We start from the raw sequence: 12,708 nt of genomic DNA, 5'->3' as shown, positions 1-12,708 counted from the left end.
AATGTGAGTACTTTTAAGTACTCACATTTATACAGGGCTTTTCTAGTTTTACTTGCCACTTCAGACTACAAGTCACATTTTAACCATACAGGACTTTAGCTGCCTCACAACCATGGCCAATTTAGATGTGCAGTTACACAAACATGCACGTCTATGGACTGCGGGAGGAAACCCACACAGGCACAGGGACACATGCAAACTCCGCAGAGAAAGGCCTCAGCCGGGGCTCGAACCACAAACCGTCTTGCTGTGAGGCGACGGTGCTAACTGCTCCGCCCCGGTGCAGCCACAGCATGCAAAAGCACTGCAGCAATGACCAGAGAGCAAAGAATACCATCAGTTGCATAATGAACCGGTTTGTTTCTGTAATACTTTATGTGCAGTTAATATCATAATGCACATTTTCAGCAAAAACGTGTGAAAAAGTGATTTGTTTGATTGGAGAAGACTGGCCTAAAGAAAAGCACACTAATAACTCGTAGATATGATCAAAGATCATTTTGGTCAAATTTTTCCCTTTATTATTCGTGATCGCTGGCTAAATTACAGTAGTGTCATTTTGGTTTTGTGTGACTGGACCACATCAGTGCTTGTGAGCTCACTTACGGTGTCGCATGACTTTACAAATGACATATGTTTTACTGGTTGACTGGGAATATGAAACTCAAAAGCCAAAGAAAAACTAGAGCGGAAAAAAAAGAAGCAACCTGATACAACACTGAAACCATGAATGTGTTCTGTTGAGTTGAGGTTTGGAAATGTAAAAAAAAAAAATGTCAGGCAATTTTTCATATTGTACCGCTAGATTATACTGCTCAGCCAAAAAGTCACTCCTTCTACCACATGCCTTTCATTTCAGAGCACGCTCGCGCCTTTGTTTTCATCATGCACTCTATAAATACATGTGATTTCTTAACCATCGTAAGCTGGTGAAGCGATACAGTGGAACGTTTTTTTTTTAGTTTACACTGTCTTTCACTGCAGTTTCTTACAGCTAAAATCAATCATACATATGACATTTTTGACAATAAAGGTCTAATTAATGTATATTTATTTATTTATGTATTTTCCCCTAACTATAGTGTAGTGTAGTTATATTAAATGTGATTGAATGCTGTAAAATTTTATTTGGTTGAAAAGAATGAGTGAACATGTTGCTAAAACTTTTTAAAACTGCAGTTCTTCAAATGGCCACTTGAGGGTTCCTCAAAAAGTGAGTCAGTACCATAGGCAGGATAATGCTCTGCTCCAATTGCCTCGGAAGTCGGATCTTGTAGCTGAGAGTGATGTCACTTGTGAGTTTGGCACATTCAAAATAATAAAATAATAAAATGATAAATGATGATGATAGGGCGATCGTGGCTCAAGAGTTAGGAGTTTGCCTTGTAATCAGAAGGTTGCCAGTTCGAGCAACGTTGTGTCGGTCGTTGTGTCCTTGGGCAAGACACTTCACCTGCCGCCTACTGGTGGTGGTCAGAAGGGCCAATGGCGCGATATGGCAGCCTCGCTTCTGTCAGTCTGTCCCAGGGCAGCTGTGGCTACAACTGTAGCTTGCCTCCACCTGTGTGTGAATGGGTGGATGACTGGGTGTGTAAAGTGCTTTGGGGTCCCTAGGCGGGACTAGTAAAAGCGCTATACAAATACAAGCCATTTACCATAAATAATATATAATAAAGTCGGGAAAGCAAAAACAAGAACATCCTTATCAAAGGTAGAGCCATTCATGCAGAGTTAGCAATACACCACAATGTTTGATTTGTGCTTTAAAAACAGCACTGCAGCACATTCATGGTTAATAGTCTACATATAGCCAGTCCAAAATACATAAACATATATACAGGTTGAGGTTAGTTTTACAAATATTTACCAATAGTAACGCCATCTTGGATTATTAGGTGAGGGAATTTTCTGGGTAAGAAATCTTCAAAACCCTGGAATTATGACTTCCGACTTTACATGGAATGTGCTATAAAACATGGATGTGTCTGAAAAGCTGCATTCAATCCGAAGGTCACCAGATGGCGATAGTTGTGGTTGGAGAAAGACTTCCAGGCTGATAGAGGTATATAGGGTATACAGCGTCTGACATCATTACATGTTTTCCTGATGAGTTTGAGCTATATATTTATATTTATATATATATATATATATATATATATATATATATATATATATATATATATATATATATATATGTATGTATGTATAGAGAGAGAGAGAGAGAGAGAGAGCGCATTATTAGTAGTTTGCTGATTAGCAGATGGCTCAATGAGCAAGCAGTGACACAGTCAGACCTGCACCTCCTCACCACATCTGTTTGTTTAAAACCAAGAAGCCAAAATGAAAATGTTAATTGGAAGCTTCAAAATGAGACTTCAGAAACCAATAGGTGACATTATAGTCATTCTTCACACACTCATACGTTAAAATGACTAAATTTAAAGCAGAAATATTCACTGTTACATCCTGCTGCAAAAATAGTTTTAGTCTCTTTTGCTAATTTTACCCTCTGGAAAAAGGGAACTCACCAGTTTAAAGAGAAGTAACACTTAAATTTATTCACTGCTGAGGATGTGCAGGACTTGCAGTGTTTTAAGACTATGGATATTAATATATATATAAAAAAATAAAACTACAGGGACTGAGATGATGAGTGGATCTATTTTTTCCCCTTTATTATTAAAGCCATTGTGCAATAGAAGAAGATTAACTGCTATCTAGTCCAGATATACAACAATTGCATAGAATAGATTTTTGTATGAATGCATTCAATTCAATTTTATTTATTTAGCGCCAAATCACAACAACAGTCGTCTGACAGCGCTTTATATTATAAGGTAAAGACCCTTCAATAACAGATTGATTGATATATTTTATACTGGCTGCACACACACAAATGACAGTGTTGATGTCACTGGTGTCTCCATCCTTCACCCTCCTTCAAACACGTCCCTCCACTCGCTCGCTCCTCTCTCCTTCTCTTTATTTCCATCGCTCTCTCTCTCAAGGACAGAGAAATGGCAGATTCAGATTCAGCTGTGCTCTCCAGTCATCTGCAGACCAGGCAAATTGAATAATTGCACGGAGCATGTGCCATCAGGGCATGTAATATTTTCATGTAATTGACAGTGTGTGTATGTGCGTGCGTTTGTGCGTGCGTGCCTTCAATGCCACCTTCTGTGCATCATTAAATTTAAAACGACTTTACTGAGTTATCTGTAACGACGCACAAAAAAAATCCTGTATACATCCATCAAAGTGTGTAATCCTGAGGGCTGATGTTGTAGCTTTAAATGTGCTTTTATACATTTCCTAATACATACAAGGTCGCGCAGCTTTCTGTTTGCTTGTTGCTCCGTGTGTCTCTGTCAGCTCTGTTAAATGGACGGACATATCCGCTGTGCTCTCTCTCTCTGCGCCTGGAAGTGAATCTGATGGGTTTTTCCTGCGACTGTGTTAGCTCTGCTTTGCTCTGACAATCTCCTCAATTTGAGCGGGAATTAGATTTACTTCCCTCTGCCAGCTTTGGCCTTTCATCAACACATACAGGACAGTGAGATCATATTTGACAAGTGCAGCATAGGTAATCTGTGTCCAGACCCATCATTTTAAACTTTTTTATGTCCGGCATTGACGGGGCGTAAATCTGGAGGCAAATATTTATTGTTAGAAGGATGTCAGTGAGCTGAGAGCCGCCTGAAGGCCAAGAGGTGCCCGAGAAATCAATTCAAAATCAGCTCACAGTGCATTGGTAAGAAGTGGATTTCTGGTGTGCGTTTTATACTCTTTTTTTTTTTTTTTCAGACAGAAAGCTAAGTGAGTTTTCACTTCTCTTTGTTTGTATGAATTTCACAGCTGGATCATCACTTGTTTCACCCCCCAAAAAAGACTACGCAGCTCTTACAGCCATGAAGCTAGCTGTCGAAACTGAGAGTGGGAGTCTGCCTTTGCGTTTCTGTTCGGCTTCTGACTGAACTCAGTACTTACTCACCAGAAACTCTTCCTGCTAATTCATCTCTTTTCTTCTCTGAACGTTTACGGAGCAGATTCTTTAAAAAAAACCCTTTGTGGATTTTTCAATGAAACGCTTTTTTCCCCCTATGCTGACGGGGCTTTATCTTTGTCAATCGCTGCTCCACATAGTCAATAACGCACGCCAGCATCCTAGCTCTGTATACGTATGCTTCTAGTCTCTTAATTCACTAGAAGCATACGGTTCTAGCACACCGATGATAAGTTCCATCTGTGTGCTAGAACTTCACTTTTTAAATATTTTATCTTCTCATATGTCTCTACTATCATTTTTTTTTATCAAAGTATTCAAGTTTTTCAGCTTTGTAATAATTAACTTTTAATATCACAATCCTAACATGGCAGGAAAAACAAAGAGAAAGTCTTTGTTTTGATTAGGCTAATTTGATGTGCAAATAAATTTGATGCTTGCCTAAACAAACCATGTAAAAGGACTGATGTAGAAACAAAGACATACTATTTCATATTACGCAATGCCCCAGCAAGCTCTGCTCTTTGGAAATATTTCAAAGAGCAGATGGTATGAAACTGCATCATTTTAAGGTAAGTAGAGAGGGGTGGAGGTGGGGGGACTACACAAAGGTCAGAGTACTATTAGTATTAGTAAGGAGGATGTGCTTTTTCTCCTGTGGTGGAAAAGACATGTTTCTAACTTGAAAACTGTTCCCCGGGGTGCTAGCAGGTGCTTTTGCGTGACTCACAATTCCCTTGTTTTTGGCAAATTTGTGACACCTCACTTATGTTTGTTATTATGACCTGAGCTTGTTTTCCATGCATCCTCTGTGGTATTTCCGCCCAATTGCAACAAACAAAACGTCAGGTCCACGCCATCCCCGTCCTGCTCCCTGCATCGGCTTCCACGAGGCCTTGTTCTTATCTCGTTTTCTACGGGGTGGGGAGGGGGGTGGGGGTTATACGAGTGCCGAATTGCTTAGTTCAGCCTCTGCAGATAGCTATCACTTCTGAAGCTATTTGCTTGTAGCCCCTGCGAGGGAAGCCAAGATGGATGCGTTAGCGATTCGTTGATGAGCGAAAATAAAACTTTTACGCTTGACAGTTTGCTCCAAAGCGGATTCCTTTTGCTACCTGCAGGTATCTCTGGGGAACACTTATAATCCATCTGATGCTGTTCAAGCATGGGACAGCGTGGCAGGTTTGCCTCTGGTGGTGAATTCCTTCTGCAAGTGTGAGAGAAGGAAAGATTTGTATGCTGCAATCTTTGCCTGCGTGGGTAAAGCGGTAATATAGAGGAAAACAAGATGCTCAGATTAGACGCATGCTTTGATGATTGTGTGTTTAGATCTCCTTTTTACTCTGAAGACAACCACCCTGGCTCATTTACATCAAATATTTTGAAGAGCTAAAGCACCAAAGTGTACTATTGTCACACTAATCTAAATTAATGTACTGATAGGAACATAATTTAGTGGAAGGAGCCGGAGTGACACAGTGTGTGGAAAGTGCTGAGACGATCAGTAGCCCAAACCACCGAGCTGGTTTACACACTCCACAGAATATGCAGTGATTATGCAGCAGTTTGACCTGGTGGAATAATCAGCCTATTTTCTTTCCTCTCTCGCAGCCCGACACTTGTTCTCCAAGTCCCGCTCTCCTCCGTGCATGTGCTTCAGAATATGCTTTAGAGCATTTCATTAACCTACGATGGAGATGTTAATAAACACAGCCTGCGGGCAAGCATCGATTGATCACAATTTCCTTACTGCTGTTTTGCCTGGTGTGTCACAGATACACACAGAGTGCACACAGATCTACATGAAGGCTTGTATGTGCATGAATAATCACCGGCACAGACATGCACAAATGTACAATAAAGCGCCAGCACACAAGCCCACATCTTCACTCACCCTGAGAATGATGAATTGCAGTGGATTCTGGTTTTCAGACAGATAGGCATGAAGAATTACACTGATCATCGTTTTAGTAATGCCGTTTTTTTTTCCCCTTGTCTTTTCCTAAACATGGTTCTCGTTTGTTTTGGCTTCTAAGATCAGTACAGTGAGCGGGGAACAAACCAGAGTCGGTGTTTTGGCTTAAAGGAGAGCCGCTCATTTTCTGTGTTTGCACGTCGCTGAACGCCGAGGCCTCATCGTGGTGCTGCTGGTAGCGGGGCTTGTTTTGCATGCTGCTTACATGGCTGCACGATCACTGTGTGTGTTTAAGTTGTGGGTGAGACACCGCAGCGGTTTGACATATATTCTCCTGGGTGATCGCACACACAAACACACATACACAGGAAGTAAGGTGCAGCCTGTGTGAGATGAAGGTGTTTACATGCATATTATAAAGCTGGCTTAAAAACGTGTCTGAGACGTTCCCAGCATTTGTAACACATCACTGTCACACAGTTCAGAGAGGTATACATTGTGTGACCAAAGCGAAACTTCCATAGTTGCACCCAGGTCACTGTGGAGTGGGTGTGCAAAGGCGATAAATACACTCTTTTTTTTTCTTTTTTTTTCACGCAGCTGCAGTTTTACGGTTGCTATTAACGAAGATCCAGAGGTACTCCGGCTGACACAGACTCTCACATTCAAGATTAAGATCTCTTTTTCAAAAGGAAACCGTGTTCAAGAATAACATGTATGCATTAAACATAGAGATAAAACAGAAACAGAAACACAGAAGAGAAATCCAACGTGACACGATTTGCATATACAGTTCAGATAGTCTACAGTGTGGAAATTAGGTAATTCTGCTAAAGGCTTTGCACCAGTTTTCAAGCAACAGAGTCAAAATATCCTGTGAGCTGACATTATGTAATTTCTATATATGTGTGGGAAGTGAGGATCATGTTTTGTCATAGTTATCACACTGGCATAGTGTGTCTTTACATGCAGCCATGTGAAAAAGACACTACACCCTAGGAAAACGCAACCTTAGATGAAGAATAAAACATTACAAGTTACATTGTGTCATTTTTTATGTAACAAAAATTAAGCCAGTGTGTGAAAACTCTTACTACTTCTATAGGAATTAAGCGGGTAAGTAGCTGCTGGGTGTTGCTAATCAAATACACTTGGCAGTTTGCTAGTCTGGAGTGTTCAGGTGTGTTAACACAATGCCAAGGAGGAAAGATCAGCAGGATCTTAGAGAAGCAATTGTTCCTGCTCTTCAGCCTATTAAGGGTTATATGGCCATTTTCCAAAGCACTTTAACGCTCTACAGTGAGAAACATTTTGCACAGATGCACAAAAGATTTCAGACAGTCATCCCACGAGGGGACATCCCAGCAAATTCAGCCTGAAGTCAGACCATGAACTACTCAAGACAGAATGCAAAAAATCCAAGAGCTTCATCTCAGACTCTACAGGCCTCACAAAATGTGAAATGTTAAAGTTCGTGACTGTACAATTATTAAAAGGCTGAACAAATATGACTTGTGTGGAACGATTGCCAGGAGAAAGCCTCTCCTCTCTAACAAGAATATGGCAGCACAGTTTAGGTTTGCAAAGTTGCATCTGGACAAAGTACAAGACTTCTGGAGCGATACCTTTGGACAGAGGAGGCCAAAGTGGAGAAGTCTGGCACCACATCTAGAGAAAACCAAACAGTATATCAACATATAATAACTCATACCAATAGTCAAGCATGGTGGCGGAAGGGGGATGATTTGGGGACCTTGCACTCATTGAGTCGACCATGAACTCCTCTGTATACCAAAATATTATAGAGTCAAATGTGAGGACAGCTGTCTGAAAGCACAAACAGGGTCAAAGCAACAGCAGCAAATCTACAAGGTCCAGACCTCAACGTGAACGAAATGCTGTGAATAAACGAATGCCCGCAAACGTCAATGAACTGAAGCAACGCTGTAAAGAAGAGCGAGCCATTGTGAGAGAGTGATAAAGTCATACAGAAAATGATTACTTTCAGTTCTTGCTGGTAAAAGTGGTTCTACAAGATATTGAATCATGGGGTGCACAAAGTTTTACACGCACTGCTTCCACATTTTGGTTTTTGATGTAATATGATATGTCGTTGTCCTTCTGAGTTTGCATTTGTCAAATTATGGACTTAATATATTTAACCTTTAGAAGTGACAGAGGTCACGCTTTGTTTTTAACACGACTCTACAGGTTAACTAAACACTAACCTGTGGCATCACTGAGTAAAAAGCAGGAAGTGGAAACTGTTAAATAAGGCATGTTTGTTGTGTTGTGTGTGTGTGTGTGTGTGTGTGTGTGTGTGTGTGTGTGTGTGTGTGTGTGTGTGTGTGTGTGTGTGTTGCAGACTGTCAAGCTTTGTCCTCTTGAGAAATTCTTACACATTTAAGACCAGCAAAAGACAAGTAGTGCTTATCATTGTTCTTTCCCCCAGCTTTTAATTTTTTCAAAAGATGTCCTTGGGATATTGTGGTAAAACCTGACCTTAAACTGAAACTCTTTCACCAGTCTGTCGGGGTGCCTCACAGTTTTCATGAGGCGAGTTCCAAAAACACTTTACTTGTTCAACATGCAATCTGTGGCGCTTCACAGGAGCTGCGCCATTGCTCATTTTTACCGCATGCAGTGCAGCCACCACTGCCCCCCGCTTACCGTATAGATTTACTGAAGACAGCCCATAAAATTCTATATCACTTTTCAAACTGTTATCATACAGCGGGTGAAATAGGAGTCTTTTAATGGGACGTATTTAAACGGCTAATTGAAGTGTAATGTGCCCAGATTTTATTTCCATTATAAGCGATAGTGACACGTGAGAGCATAAACGCACAGACCATTAAATGAGCTCAATGAATTAATTTTAATGCCAACACGTGTGTGTGTGTGTGTGTGTGTGTGTGTGTGTGTGTGTGTGTGTGTGTGTGTCTGTGTGTATGTGTGTGTGTGTCTGTGTGTGTGTGTGTGTGCAGATGTGTGTGTTTCTAAATGGTTGACTCTTTTGAGTGTTTGTCTGTGCATATGTGTGCAAAAAGCGCTGCCTTGCTACACGTGTGCTTTTGCCCGTGTGCTTTCGTTCGTGTAGGTGCCTCTTTTTCTTCTTCTTCTTCTTCTTTTTGTGCGAGTCTGCTTTAGTTTGAAAGCAGCACCATCCCAGTGCCAGTCGCTGCCTCCCCCTCATCAACCTGCTAATCACTGTGATTAGTGACTCATTTCATCATTACAGGTTTCATACCACACACTGCTTATTCTCAACACAACCGTTCCTAGAGAGAACTTCACACACACACACACACACATATACAAGTACACACACACAGAAACACACAAAGGCCTGGCTGTTGATCACACACTCCGCCACCTTCACCCCTGCAGTCTGCCATCCATCACCGTGCCACTGGGAAAGAGAGGGAGAAAGGAGAGAGGAAAAGACTGGAAAGGGAAGAGAGAGAGAGAGACGGAACGACCAAAAGACAAAGGAAAGAGTGGCCACGTCTGTCTTTTTTGCCTTGAGCTGGGCCTCTCTTAATCCCCATCATGCACACACTCTCGCAGCCCCGGACGAAACAAGATATGTGAAACCAGAAAGCCTAAAAGGTAACCACTTCCTCGAGGGGCAGCTCGCACATATGCTTGTATAAATGTATATGCGGCGAGGTGCAACAGAAGCTACACAGCACTGTGTGAGGTCAGGTACATGTGTGAAGGTGCAGCAGACTTTCAGGCTCAAAGACACAAAGAAGCGCACAAGCGTGCACAAAACATAAATGAAAGAGTCTAAATATAGTCTGTTGACGGATCTGTATATTTTAGAATTATGATTATTATTATACATTTGTGGGCTTTTAGAGAGGCAGGCTTTTCTTAGATTGTCCCTTTTAAAGAATGTTACAACTGACAAGAAGACTCATATGGAAGCTTTAAAATGCTCAAATACTCGTATGTAGAGCAAACTATGTGATATTTATTTATACTGAAATGCAACACATCCTCTTAAGCTATGTTGGTAATTTTAATAGTAAATGAGCTGATTCTGCGTGACACCCACACACACACACACGAGTCTGGCTATTGACTGGTTAAACTCAAATGACATTGGCAAACTTGCTTGTAGACAGTTGCTTATTAACACACCCAGCAGTTAAACAGAGACTTTTTTTTTTTTTAATTTGGAGTCATGTTTCCGTCCGCATGACGGATCAAAGTTTTGTATCTACTCGTTGTTAGCCCATTTTGGTTTCTACACAGTCCTTGGGGAAATATCTCGGTTTTTAGCTGCTCCTGGAAATCCACCAGTTATTTCCTCACTCTGTCTGTCATGCATTTAGTGCAAAACTGTGGCTTTTTGCATATCTGCTGAAAACAGAGCAATGCTGTGTTTGATAATGGTGAAGTACTGCAGTAAAGCTGCAGGCCAGATACTTACACTGTGTGATAATTTGTAGTGGGTGTTTAATTTTCTCTAGGCTCATCACTACTAGAATCAGTTTCACACTTCACATTAGGCTTTGGTGCATTGGCAAAACCTCCAAAGCTTACATTATGTGTGTGCTAAGACCTCCACCCTCCCTGAACTTCAGCCACTGCCTCCTACAAGCACGTTCGAAACAAAAGTGATATCAGTCGCACAAGACCTGAGAGCTGCTTGTCTTCGTGGTTGTGAGCATGTATACATTCTGCATATAGCTTTGCATCTGCAAAGGCATAAGGCTGTCTTTGTACATATTTCCTCTGCTACATCTCGCCCATGTGGTGTGTGTCACAAGTCGAGCCAAAACACCTAGTTAGCTTTTTGTTTCTGATGGCTGTTCCCACATCTGTGTTTCGATGGCACCTTGTCCAGCCTGCTCTGAATGATCCAGCCGGGCAGACTGAGCCGAACCCTCCCCTCGTGCCAAGAGACTGCCAAAATAATAATCCCACCCCAGGTCAGAGTACATTAACAGTCTCTTTTATGAGGTAGCGTACCCCCAGAGCCATTCAGGGGTGGGGTTGAGGGGGGGTCACACCTTTAGAACAATGACGACTGTTTCCTGAAGGCTCTGAAGCAAATAAATCCAGCCTGTGGGGACCTTTGAAGGGCGCATGGTAGTAGCTGTAACTTCTCAGCAGTAGATAAGTTTTCAATTCTAATGCTCCCGAGTCCTCCCACTGTGTGTGTCTGCGGCTACCAAAAGGTCCACACATGAAATAAAAATTAGCTTTCAAAGGAAATGTATTAGCTGAGCATTGAGAGGGCTACTGCACAAATCAGGGCAGGAACAGGTGGGGAAGAAAGATACTAAAGCAAAGAAAGCCAAGTCTAGACTGCAGGGGCAGGGCTATAGGGTTGTAGTGAGCTAATCCTAACCAGCACTGCTTCGTCTGTCTTCAACCAGCAACACCTTGTAATGGAGAAGTGTGTGTAGGAGGAGGTGGGGACTGGTCTGCATCATGTTCCAGTTTAGAAAAAAAGTGGATAGACTTTCCTGCAGAGTCTGTGTGTGTGTGTGTGTGTGTGTGTGTGTGTGTGTGTGTGTGTGTGTGTGTGTGTGTGTGTGTGTGTGTGTTCGTGTGTTCGTGTGTGGTGGGGGGACACATGTTGTCAAAACCTCCCACCATATGGGCTGTTTTACCAGGTGACCCAGTGGACTGCATTACTGGGTGACAGAGATGCATGGCAAAGGCTTATCCATCTCCACATCTGTAGAGAGGATGGGGGGGGGCATCGTAGATGGATTAGATGCAAATTGGTGTGAAGCTCGTGCACAGAGTATTTTTCTTTTCTCTCACACAAGTAGCAGCACACGTGACTACAGCAGCTCCCTGTTTCTCCACATGTGGCACCTCGCAAAGCTACCGAAAATGTAAATGCGCCGCTCGTGGACGAAAGTTCCCCGCTTTATCTTTTTTTCTTTTATTGTAGTACAACTCATTAAACGAGCTCTTTTATTTGTCTCCTTTCATGAACTGAGGATTAATTTCACTGAAGGAAAAAAACAGCACATACTCTTTACCCCCCCCAACAGCAGTTTTCCTTCCTCTTCGCTGGTCTCTCCCACGCTTATCTTTCACTCCTACACAGTCTCTACTCTAACACACCCGTGACTGTACAGTAAACCTTTTCTTTTTTTTTTTAAATCGCTGACATATTCTGACAACAGCAGTGAGACAAACAAAAATGATCTAATGCCAGATATTGTTTAAAAAAAAATTAGATTAGGGTGATGGTTTTTTTAAAAAAAAACAAAAAACCTTAAACCCTTAAAGCCATGAAATAATTGCCAGACAGTTTTTTTGAAAAATAAAGTGTTTTTGAACGTTCTGATTTTTATTTACTTTTTTGCAATCTATTGCTTAAAATGTATTGCACAGTGTATTTAGATTTTTCAGAGAGGGGGAAAATCACACTGATAATGCTAAAAAGGTCATAAAAACTGTATGTATAAAATATAATACATCAGGCATTAAGGGTTTAACCCCATTCTTGCATTAAATGTATACATTTTGAATGGTCTTGTAACTGATTACACAGCTTTGTCTGCACAGGGGTTTTTTTCAGTTGCCATCAACTAAATGATTTGGGGGTGTAAATACATAAGAAGCATGTGCAGATGCTCCCTCATAGTCTCAGAAATGGATCTGTATCATTGCCGCCTCTTTTTCTTTTTTCTACAGCATCTTCAAAGTGTGGCCTGAGTTTAAGGCCGTAACGCCAAACAAAAAAGTCCAGAAAGCAGCCCGTCGGCAAACAAACTGAGAAAGGGGAGAGGAGGAGGAGGACGAGGAGTGGGGG

The 12,708-nt window shown here is 41.6% G+C and overlaps 1 long non-coding RNA gene across 1 annotated transcript in view; it reads right to left on the bottom strand.

The window, feature by feature from the left end:
* Positions 1-12,708, bottom strand: part of LOC146493239 (uncharacterized) — a 59,976-nt gene that overhangs the window by 37,984 nt on the left and 9,284 nt on the right. The gene's annotated exons all lie outside the window — the stretch shown is intronic.

Source organism: Neolamprologus multifasciatus, chromosome 22 (assembly GCF_963576455.1).
Source record: "Neolamprologus multifasciatus chromosome 22, fNeoMul1.2, whole genome shotgun sequence".
Lineage (NCBI taxonomy): Eukaryota > Metazoa > Chordata > Actinopteri > Cichliformes > Cichlidae > Neolamprologus > Neolamprologus multifasciatus.
This window is presented reverse-complemented; position numbering and strand designations above follow the sequence as displayed.